The sequence below is a fragment of the Ursus arctos genome, unplaced genomic scaffold (assembly GCF_023065955.2).
Source record: "Ursus arctos isolate Adak ecotype North America unplaced genomic scaffold, UrsArc2.0 scaffold_21, whole genome shotgun sequence".
NCBI classification, from domain to species: Eukaryota; Metazoa; Chordata; class Mammalia; order Carnivora; family Ursidae; genus Ursus; species Ursus arctos.
In genome coordinates this window covers 20,764,068-20,776,671 of record NW_026622886.1, presented here as the reverse complement: position 1 = coordinate 20,776,671, position 12,604 = coordinate 20,764,068, and the positions used below count along the sequence as shown (strand labels likewise).

At 41.3% G+C, this 12,604-nt stretch overlaps 1 long non-coding RNA gene across 2 annotated transcripts in view; it reads right to left on the bottom strand.

Annotated features, from left to right (window-relative positions):
* LOC113256169 (uncharacterized) overlaps positions 1–12,604 on the bottom strand; it is a 55,807-nt gene extending 43,203 nt beyond the window's left edge. For both annotated transcript variants that reach the window (XR_008960745.1, XR_008960746.1), the window contains exon 1: positions 1–12,604. This exon is cut by the window's left edge. This is a non-coding gene — a long non-coding RNA (uncharacterized LOC113256169).

The window sequence follows — 12,604 nt, the reverse complement described above, 5'->3', positions numbered from 1 at the left end:
GAAGCGATCCGGAGGTTTTTCCATGCACTGAGGCCAGATTCGCTTTTTGATAAAGTCTGTGTAGATAACCAGAACATTCTGTTTCCTTGTGCATTGCATTGCTGTAGCAACCTGGCATGTCGGAATAAGATTATAGTTCCACTCCCTGATCTAATGTCTTCATGGCTTGAATGTGTTTACCTCCTAACTTGCGTACTATTTCTCGAGTGTAAGCTCATGAAGACCGGAGTTACAGCTCTCTTATTTCCTGCTGCAGTACCATTACCTAGCCCAGGACGTGGCATGCAGTTGGAGCTCAACAAATATTTATTGGAATGAGTGAATGAAGCCGAAGTTGTATGGCTAACTCTGATGATCAAGGTTCCATGAATTCTAGATTAGATTTTTTTTTTCAAGCCCTAGCAAATGGGATGATTTGATCACCCCTGGCCATGGCACATTGATCTAAACAGGTTATAGATCTACAGCAGACATTAATAACAGCTCATCTAAATTATACCCTCTGTGGCAGAGTAGAAAGAGCATACACTTTGGAGTCGCCCCCTGAGTTCGCAAACATCTCCACTGTAGTCATGCTGTGTGACCTCCAGCAATTTTCTTAACCTCTCTTCAGTTTCCTTATCAGTAATAACAAAGAAAATAAGACTTTCAGGATTTAGCAAGGGCTAGATGAAAAATAACATGAGTTAAAGCATCTAATAACATGTGGGACATTGAGTAAGTGCTGGGTAAATGTCAGCCCTGCACCTATTTCCCCTTCCACCCATTCACTGTCCCCTTACTCATAATAAGACTTGGAGATCATTGACACCGATAAGCATTCCTCTTCTCTCGTTTCCATTTGTGGCAATCAGGCAACAATTTTTTTTCTCTCTTCCAGGGCTGACCTACTGTTTTGTTGGAATCAGTCCCAGGGTTCAGGCTCTAGAGATTGTTTTGGACTGTGAAGCATTGTGGGTCAATTCCAAGTGCTGTAGCACATAATGGCTCTGGACATTGAAAAAAAAATCCAAATTGTTGTAGCTATTTTATGGACTGAAATATATATCTAGAAGTTTACAATAGGGTTACCAAATACAGTGTTCTAAAACCCCCCAAATCATCCAAAAATTACTCATCTCCTCATAGAAATAAACTGCTATATTAAGTATTAAAACAGACTCCTTGCTCTTGAGCCTAAAGTTTTCTCCAAAGGTCCCACAATTCTAATTTCAAAACTGAACGTGATTCAAATAGAGAAAGATAGAATCTTCAACTTGCACCAGATTTAGACTTTCACCCTGTGGTACTCTTATTCAACCCCCCGCCATTTCTCCTACTTCAAATTCCTCGGGATCTACCCAAAAGCCCCGTATTTACAGAGCCTTAGAGTCTCAGAAACACTCGCATTTATTCTCTCAGGTACACACCCTAACAAGTCATCTCAGGGCTTTAAGAAGAATTTAAGGAGACTCAGCAGGCCACAACCCTTCCCCATTAAAAGTCTCACTCTTCTCCAGCATTTAAGAATGTCTTCCCACAAATCATTGGGGCAGGTCTATCGGGTCAGTACCTGACTGATCTCCCAGCAAGTAGACATGTCTTTACAGCCTCATATCCATTACTTCTCCTTCATCCCACACTACAACCTTGAACAAGGCCCCGCTGGACAAAAGCGGTGTTTCTACTTAGGTTCCAGCCACAACCTTGGAGTGGAGATCAGTCTGAGCAGCTTATAAATCTTGCATAAAAATATGAATCAAGTCCTTGCTTTGAGACATGGGGAGCTGGAGTATTTTCTTCACGTGCCCTTGGCCTGAAGATGACATCTTTTCCACAAAGACTAGCAAGAGCCAACCAGTTAGAATCACATTCAAAAGAATTAGCTAAACATACCACACCCCAAAGACCAGTAGCAGCTGGATTACTAGACCACAGCACACCTGTTCGAGAGCGCTGATCTCAGAGTTCTTTACTCACATCAAGTTCAAAACCCTGAGGGATTCTCGCATCGCTCGTGCACCGTCACAAAAGAACTCCGAAGGGGAAATTAACAGTTAGATGGGTCTGAATAGACCTCGGAAGAACTACGTTTTCTCAATTCTTCATTCTAAGATTGGTTTCTTGACCTAAGTACGCAGCTAAGATATGCGTCCATCTCATCCACAGGTTGCTGTGGGCGATTGCTGTGTTCGGTCACCACCACGCAAGCTTCATGGAGAGGCCAAGGGAGAGAAGCAAACCAGCTGGAGGAAGCCAGTTTCACACAGATATCACGGGGAGGTGGGGTGGATGAAAAACAGGGAGATAAATAAATGTATGGGCTAACTAAGCATCAGCCCTAACGTATTTTCTGGAAGAAAGGGCTGGGGAATCCAATGGGGAGAGCTATTTCAGTACCTAGATCTTTCCACTGCCCGGATCATTCTTCATGTGTCGTGTGTCTTTCCAAGGTTTGGTGTCCGCACTGAAAAACACCCCATAATCTTAAAGTACAGTGCATTTTATAACATTGTTAGTTCCTTAAAGCAACTTGTTCAAATACCTTAATTCTCTAAACATGGAAAAGAGACAAACAGAAATGCAGGCTATAAAATTCATCCTTGGAGTAGTTTATCAGCTTACTGGGTAACTGTAATATTCCATTAGCGATAAGGTAAAGCAAAGATGAAAACATTAACCAAACATAGACACATTTCAAACTGACCAAAAACTCAGCCCAGATAAGATTGTAAGCTAAAATTTAGATCTCTTCTCCCTTTTATCTCTTTTTTTTCCATTTATTTTTCTTCTTTTTTTCTCTCTCTCTTTCAAAAGGCAAATTTACTACAACCCCAACATAAGTTAAACCACAAAATCACTTAAATTATAGTGGTGAAATCAAAGCTTTACTCTGGATATTGGTTGCTGAGATCTATTTTGCTACGTATCTTGTAAAACCATCCACCATTCCAAGGAAATCCAGGGATGGCACTGTTTCTTCTTTGACCATGCAACAATTTTTTTAAGACTTTATTTATTTATTTGTTTGTTTGTTTATTTATTTATTTGAGAGAGAGAGAGACAGCATGAGCAGAGGGAAGGGCAGAGGGACAGGGACAAGCAGACTCCCCCACAAGCAAGGAGCCGGACAAGGGGCTCAATTCAGGACCCTGAGGTCATGACCTGAAACAAAGTCAGACACTCAACCAACTGAGCCACCCAGACGCCCCAACCATGCAACAAAATTTAAACTGTCTGTCATTTCACCACCACCTTTCTCCTGGTGGTGAGAAGTGGGCCTGGGAGGGGCAAGGCAGAGATTGGGAAATTGGTCAGTACAGCATTTTTTCATGCCTCAATTAAAATGTCTCCTTAGGTACAAGAGATTCCTTAGATGCCACAAAATTATGTCAAATCCTTATAACAAACTTGTTAGTTTTGAAAGGAGGTCACTCCCATTTTAAATGGGGTTCTTCAGATTTGCCATTTGGTAATGCTGAAACCAAAAGAGCTCAGGGGGAAATAAAAAACAAAAGAAAACACAGAGAGTCTGAACCTACCAGCAATTGTTCGAGGCCAAAGACTAAGACAAACACATCATAGACACATTTATCTCCTTCTCATATAGAAGTCAGCACAAAACACTATTCAGGGGGAGTTAGAATGATCTGCTAATGATATCAACTCTAGAAGTGTGCCTGCCAACGTGTGCCTTGGTCATAACTCATTCACCAGTTCCTCCCAACCAACAAGATCCAGTTCAGCCGTGCCTACCCCAAATGGCCCAAAACGCCCCATGGGAAATCATGCAAGTTTCTCTTCCTAAGAACAGCCACCTAAAAAAAGGTAAAAAACAAACCAAAAAAAAAACACCAAAAAAAAAAGCAAAAAAAAACAAAAAAAAACTCTGACCAGAAGAATTAGGTCACAGGATGAGAGGATGAGAGAGATACCATTCTCTTGAATGTCATTAATTCTTGATTTTTAAGGAAACATGGTTCCCATTAGGCCTAAGAGAGTTTCTTAAATGTGACCTACATTCAAGAATAATTATCTTTCTTTCCCAATTGGCAAACATATACTGCATAACCTCGTTATAAAATCCCATAATTAATACAGTTTTGAATGTCATGAGCCAGATTATCTGACCTAAAATGTAGTAAGATATATAATAGTTGAAGACAACAGGAATAGTCTGACTCTACCTGGGCCCTGCTCCCGATGCTTTGAAACAACAGCTCTTCCTTATGCAACATGACACATTTTATCAGTGGAAGGTCTCGATAAGTTCACTGAGAGGAGAACTTACGAATGCTACATTCTTATCAAATATTCAGGAATAGCTTTGAACAGTATTTGAAGAGTACAATCAAGATAAAAACTAAGCATTTCGCGTGAAGCTCTATGGAAATAGAAATTTATTCTGTAGTCAGATTAAATTATTTATTTATGCTGTTGGGCTTATTGGGTTTTATCAAATAGTACGTAGGAGACACGGTGGGGCTTGGGAGGAAAAACACTGGAAAGTTTGGATCTAAGTACCGGGCTAGCACTCACCAGCTCTATGATCTTAAGCTTGTCACTCGACTCTCTCAGAAACTCCGTTTCTCATCAGCGAAATGAAATAGCAATACTTATTCCACAGTGTGATTTTAAAGAACAAATATAAACATTTGAAGTAATATATACCTCAAAAGGATTAAGCAAATGTTTGACTTGCTATTACACCTTCTAATTTTAAGAACATAGCCAAAGAAAGGACACATACTAAAAGACATATTAAATATATCCACTGAAAATACAGGTTTACAAATGATGTGGGCTATAAATAAGTACTGAATATACACCTAGAAATTTCCGGTCATACAAATGTGCCTTCAAAAACTGACATGAACTTCCAGATAAAGATGTCAAGTCTTGCACATGTATTTAGATTCTCTTCCAACCAGAAGCCCATTAAAATGTCAGTAAAGGAATCCGATAAGTATAAACTCGTAAGATAAAATAAGAGTAAGAAGTGGTCATTAGCTGATAAAAAAATCTCAACAAATTTGTGGAAGATGACAAGTGAATGGAGACATGCTAACAGATGAACGACACCCAAAGAGGTTAGCTTAGAGTAAAATAAAGGAAGGGTGGGGTGGTGTAGTAACAGAAATGGAGATAAGCTGCCTAGAAGAACCACTGAGATACTCAGAGTTCTGAAAACTAAGACACAGTAGGGGTGGGAATGACACATAAGACTGAAAAATAGGGGAAATCAATCAAATCTCTGTTTATGGGATAGCTGATTTCACCACTGTGTAAATCATAACCCCAGTCATGATGTTCTCTTCACTCTAAAAGGTGAACAGAAAACCAACGATTTCCATACATTTGAGAAAGTCTCTAATAGGTAGATTCTGACAAAGATAAACAAATAGGAAATTCTGATTCTAAAATAAAAAGAGAGAATATGAAAACGGATGTTTTTACGGAAATTCTAACATCCTTAAAAAGATCCAAGAATGTATTGCATCCATTGGACAAGAAAAGGCTACTATGAAGAAAGAACAAACAGATAAAGAAGGAAACTTGACTTAAAAAAATATATATGATCACCAAAGGAAAAGAAAAATTTTAGAATGTATAATTAAGAAATCTCTCAGAATGTAAAATAAAAATAGGCAAAAGGATCAAACAAAGAGGACCAATAGATAATTAGTAGGAATTATGAAAAATAAGTAACAAAACTGGAGGGAAACAAATTGTTCATTTGAATGGCAAAAAGAATTTGGGATAGCTGAAAGACGTAAGGCTTTAGACTGGAATAGCACATCAGTGACTGTAAAAAGACCTTCATCTGGGATTATTGCTGGAAGAAAAAAGCAGAAAGAAAAAGCAGATTGGGTAGCTGCACTTATTGTGGTGAGCACTGAGTAATGTATAGAATTGTTGAATCAATATGTTGTACACCTGAAACGAATATAACATTGTTTGTCAATTACTTCAATAACAAATTTTAAAAAAAGAAAAATCAGATTATCAAAGACTGAGAACCAATCTGGCATTAAACTTCGCATCAGCAGTCCTGGGGGGTCAAGAAAAAGGAACAATGCCTTTAAAATTCTGGGGGAAGTTATTTTTAAACTATATTTTCTAATTAAATTATTATTCAGGTGTGAACATAGATCACACTTGTATGTGCTGATTTTCATACATTCAAAACATCAGGACCGTGACATCGCACATATAATTTCTTGGGAATTTTGTCCAGTATGTACTGCAGCAAAAAGAAGTAAACAAAGAAAGCAAAAGATTTGAGTTCCAGAAATGAGGAACAGAGCAAAAAAAAGCTAATACCAAGAAGATCACTGTGTAGAAGACAATTAGAGAACAGCTATAGACAAGAGTAGCAAGATGAAGAGGCTCAGAAGAAGGAAGTTACTGGAAAAATTTTAACAAAATATCCGAATGGACCAAAAAAATGAGAACACATGAAAGGCAGGTAGTATAAGAAAAAAAGGCAATTAGAAACTCCAGTAAAATTAAAAGCTGTACAAGAAGTATCAAAACAATATATTATGTAACACTGCAGTAAACACTATGAAGCCCCAATGTAAACACCATTTATTGGTGTGCAATTTTAGAATCAACCTATGGACAAAGATGATGGAATTTTGATTAGAGAGCAGAAGGCCAATGTTAATATCCTCAATATTGCAGGGGTCCAGGTTACAATAACTGGGATGGCGAAGTGGGAAAGAAGAACTAAAAAGATGGGGATTCAAACTGTCAATTATTAAAGGAATAAGTATTTTATCTAAAGTTGCATAGGTAACCAATAAATATCTGAAGCAGAGATATGACTACCAGGAGCTATCGGGTGACTTAATAGAGTTACAATCTCATCTATCAGCTTAGGAAGACAATGTATGATATCTAAAACTAAGAGACCGAGAATGAACAGTACAAGAATAGTGTTTAGAGATAGAGAGGTAAATAACCAAAAGAAATGCTAAAACAGTTAAAAGTCACCTCTGAGAAGACACTGACGATAAGGAGTGGGACAGGGAACTATTGCTTTTCAGCATAAACACTTCTAACTTTTGTTGTTATATGCAGTCTTTGCTTCGATAAAAATTTTTACATTATTAATATAAAAATCCAAGTGTATAAATTTTATCAAGAAATGCAGAATCCACACTATACACAAATTGATCAAGTTTATGTAAAAACGAAGCGACAAAGTATTCTTCTACAATATACTTAATCATATTTAATGCTGAACATGATTTAAGAATGGAGAGATGCTCACTTTATTCTGATAAACAGTCCCTAACAAACGCTCGAGTGTTCCAAACCCAAGACGTAAAGTATCTTTAAATATCCCCTCCATTTGGAGACATCTGTGCTCATCGATTTACAATGTGCACGGACTGCCTGATTATTTTATTATGTCATTTGCTACTGCAGGAATTATTCATGATCATTCACCAGCAAGCTGAGAACACATGGGGCTGATATCTTGATTCAGAACCCTGAACCTAAAGTGAATATAAGGACTTGGTCAAATTGGAAGCAGATTGCGTTCCACTACCAGCACCCTTCATCTGCCTTCATAACCATTTATCACCAGGAGCTACAGGTGCATTTTGCATGGAATGTCCTTTGTGAGCAGCAGAGAACAAAGGGAATTTCCTGCAAAATGATGCTGAGACATGATCATTGATGTATATTATCTTGGCAGACCTTGCCTATTGAGTATCGTCCCTGGCTATTCAGATACTGTTCTCTTTGGATTGCTAGGACAAAGATGAGAAGTCCACTTAAATGCTCAAACAGTACCCTCTGCTGGTTGAGTTTGAGCTGAAGATTTGATTTGTAGCAGGGCTGAGTGTCACTGACAATATATGGACAAGAGAGAATGAAAGTGAGGTGAAAACCGTAGACCAGGAGGGAAAAGGCAAACACAAATAGAAACTGACTAATTTTAGAGACCTATAAGGAAACGGACATTTTCAGCATCATGCCACATAGTTGATGCATATGTACTTAATCAGATCTTAACAGAATACACTGTTTTCACAAAAAGGATATATCAATGAAGGATTTTTGCAGATGACATTCAAATTCTCTGCTTTGCACAAGGGTTCATCGCAAGTTCCCCCAATGAGTTTCTCTCGTGCTCTGAACATGTGATGTGACTTACACCCTGTCTTTCAGGAACGGATTAACCGTGGAGAGCAGTGTTTTCTTGCATCACAGCCTAAAGTCCTTACACCATGCCGGAGATGTATGTATTACGTAACATGTTTATAAATGTACGGGGCGCCTGGGTGGCTCAGTTGGTTGGGAGTCTGCCTTCAGCTTAGGTGATGATCCCTACCTTTAGCTCATGATGCGGGGTTCTGGGATCCAGCCCCGCATCGGGCTCCTTGCTCAGCAGGGAACCTGCTTTTCCCTCTTCCTGCCACTACCCCTGCTTGTGCTTTCTCTCTCTGTCAAATAAATAAATAAAATCTTTAAAAAAAATAAAAATAATAAAAAATAAATTAAAAAATGTTTATAAATGTTTAGAAAAAAATCAAAATTAATTTTTTGCCATCTTGCTGATATGTAAGGAGCAGTGGTTTGGAGATGGCAAGATTAATTTATCTGACCAAGGAAGGAATGGGTAAACATATTGTCTCCAGAGCAAGACTATCTTATGATCTATTTTGCTTAGTGTAGTAGAAATGCTTAATAAATTGAATAACAATTAAAAACTGGTGCAGTATGATGACATTTAGAAGCACAGAACCAGCATTTTGTACACATTTGACTACAAATCAATCGAATCTTCAGTTCTCCATGCCTACCGCGGAGGTGGGATTTGCGTTGTCTAAAGTACATCCTATTCTCACTAAGTATTTGCGGTCATTTGCGCTGAGAAAAAAGTCACCGTTTTCCTCCGAGGTAGGAGTGGGGGGAATTTAAATGCCCACGGGCACCTGAGTGGCAGACTCCGAGTTGGAGGAAAAGCACAGGGTTTTCTCGGTCTTTCATTCGGGGTCAAGACAGGGATACAGAGAAAAACTCCACTGCAAGAAAAGCAACAGTGGGAGCAGGATGACAAGTGGTAGCTGAGGGGATGGGAAGACACCACAGAGCGGGAGCGCTGAGGAGGGGAGAGTGTGCGCCCCAGCTAAGGGGTTCACACACTCGGCTCCACGTTTGTCATTGTTGCATGAAGCCCTGAGGGCCAAGGGTTGCCAGGTCCTAGGATTTTTTGAGAAGAGCTTCAAGTCAGAATATTTATACATTTCCTCTTGGAGGCTCAAATTTTTCCAGGAGAATCTGTGAGCCAAAACAAATAGCTACAAACTAAATTTATCCCACAGGCCAGTAGTGTCTAATGACCACAGACTAAAAACTCTTTCCTCCTATTTCAGGGCCTTTGCACAGGTCCTTTATGCTTCCAATAATTTTCTTCTCCCATTCCCCTTCCCTTCCTCCTGGTCAACTACACTAATCCCTCTGGTATTTACTCAATTGCCACTGCTTCCAAAAAAATCTTCCCTGGTCTGGTAGATTAGATTAGGTCCCCTCATGCCATGGTCTACTGCTCTCCCACCCCTGTGCCTTTCCACTGTAGCACAGAGCATGCTTTATAATTATATGTTTATTTGTGAACTTATTCAATTTTTTTTCTCTTCTACAATGAAAGCAGAGGCCATCTCTCTTTTGTTCAGGGGGACATTGTTCGTCCTTTTTAAAAAAATATTGTATTTGTTTATTCGATAGAGAGAGGGCACAAGCAGGGAGAGCGGCAAGGAGAGGAAGAGGGAGAAGCAGACTCCCCGCTGAGCAAGGAGCCTGATGCGGGGCTCGACCCTAGGACCCTGGGATCATGAACTGGGCCAAAGGCAGACACTTAGCCGACTGAGCCACCCAAGTGCCCCTGGAGGAAGTTGTTCATCTTAAAATAGGCCTTGGTCAATCACTGTTAAATAAATGGGTAATGGCTTTAAAGTAACTCTTCATGGGTGTAGCTGAACTGCTTATTATCTATGGTAATATTGCAGGAACCCTTAGATTTGGGCTTTCGAGGCAGAAAGTTCTGGGTTCAAACCCCAGAGAGTCCACCTGCTGTCTGGGTGATGTTAACTTGTTGCTGAACCTGCCAGAGTCTGTTTCCTCACTCAAACAGTGGTACCTCATAGGTTTGTACAGAGAACTAAAGCCCATGCTTCGCAGTGCTAATGCATGGTAGGCACTCAAAACTGTCAAGTATTATCATGACCAATCCTGTTAATGGTTGCTTTGCTCACAGAGCTTGCCCTCTTGCCCTCCGGGAGCAGCAGTGAGGGCTTGGCAAATCTGAGCTCACAGGCCCACCATTGTGCCTCTGATCTCAGGACAACGCTCTTCCAGCTATCAGCAGCGTTCCCCCACCAGCCAAACTCATCCGTATTCAGAGAAATCAGGCCTGAAAGCGGGCTTACAATCCAGTGTCTTAATCATAGAATGTTTTTAAGTCAGAAAGACCTAGTCTCCACTGATCTTTCCTGATTATGTAATTGATCTTAACACCTTAAGAGTGCTTGATACGTATCTCAGGCACACCAGCCAGGAATGAGTTACAAACTTAAGATGGATCAGTGGGCATATTATCCCTAAGGTCAGACGCATGATTTCTTGATTTACTGTATCTGGGAAACAGGCACCGTGGTGTGTGTCATGGAAAACAGGTCAGGTTGGATCCAGACTCACATGGGGTCAAATTTTTTATTCACTGACGAGCTCTGTGATCTTGGCCAAATCATTAGGCCTCACCTGCAAAACTAACCCCATACTCCCTGCCCGGAGGGTTGTGTTGGAGATTCTAGATACTACATGGAAAGAGCCCGGCATGGAAGCGGTGCTCAATGAATGACAGTGACGTAGTAAAAGGGAAATCGAGCATTGAACTCATTCCCTCCCCCACCTCCCTAAAATGAAATTCTATTTAATTTACCCAAGATAGCACAAACCATAGTAGGCTGGTTTGTCTACTGTAAATCGTAGGATTTCAACCTTCCAGTGGACGAAATAAAACAACCTTTGGGAACTTCAGGATCCTTGGTAAACGGGGCCAGAAGTTTGACTGCTAGGTACACAGCTCTTTGTCTTCTATTTTCCCAGGGAAGCAAGGAGGAATGTGAGCCCGGGAAACCGGCACGCTGTAGCCCTGTCCCTCTGCAGCCCTGTCCCTCTGCAATCCCTGCTCGCAGCATTTACCCTCCTAAAATCAAGCTGGTCTGGATGTGCCTCACGTCTATACCTCTTCATAACAGAATGTCCATGAGTTTCTCCCTTCATCTTTTTTTTTTTTTTTTTTTAATATCTGACACTGGCTTCCCTGGCCCTTTTGCCTCCCCAACAAATTGACCGTGATACAGGTTATTATTCACTGTTTTCCGTCTCAGGCTTCCTAGGCTCTTGGTTCTCCCCACACGGCAGCACTCCCTGAGCGTGACTGGGGATCCTGTTCCTTATCCAGACGGAGAACACAGGACCTTCATCTGAGGGATGTTTGTTTTCCCAACAACTGGTATGCAGTAGGGCTTCCTATCGGCCCACAAAAGAAGCTAATTATGGCTGATTTGAGCAAGAAAAGAATTTATTCTAAGGTTGTTGAGTAGTTCCCAGAATCTCCCAGAAGCCTGAAGATCCAGACTCTAGATCTGTGTGGCTAGAAACAAGGCCCCAAAGAGCACCAGATGAATGCTATTCGTTGGGCAAAAAGCTACCGCTGTTCTCTCTCTCCACTCTTTGGTAACAACTGCCCAAGTAAAACTCCGGGAGGGCAATCCAGGCCGGCCTGCGAGGGAGGTGAGGAAGTCGATATCCAGCACTTTCAGCCTCTCTCGTGAGAGATGGCCTCCTGCCTGGCAAGACCTATAAGGTCAAGAATGCCGACATAGGATAAGGGTCAACTGAGGGGCAACCAAAATTCAAATACAGCAAATCATTACGGCACCTACTTCTTAGCATTGCCTGGAGTCCAATCCTCTGGTGTTTGGGTTTTCTTAGCACTCGCTACAGCTCCAGAAAGTGCTCACTGCCTGTTTGTTGGGAGAAATAAATGAACAGTGACTCTAAGGTCACATAGTTTCTTTCTTCCCGGCTCCCATGACATCCATCCCGACTCTTCGTTTTGTCCTGAACTTTTAAAGTCGCCCTGCCTCTCCGGGGCCCACGGAGCTGAGGCTGAGCCGAGCAAGCGGGGGGCACAGCTGCCACACTCGCTCCCTTTCTTTCGGCTCGGCCGGCTCCAGCCCCGGAGCTGCCCGGCTAGTCCCTGCATGGCTTTGTCGGCCTTTCTCCTCATCCCCTTGCCCTTTGGACTTGATGACTGCGTTTGGCTCGCTTACTTTTTGACCCTGAACACCTCACAGTGTTTCTCAACAGGAGTTCTGTTAGCATTCCGTGCAAACACTTCCTTGCCCTGCTGAACCGCGGCGGACTTATGTTGCAGACTCTGTAACATTCCTGACCGTGCTCATTGACGGTAGGGACTCTTCTACAGCCTTGTATCAATGGATACAGCTTTGCCAACTGACCCTAGTCTGGGGTGCGGAGTGGGAGCATAGCAGGATCCCCGATCCCCAGTTGGGGGGCGGGGAGCACTAGTGTGTAA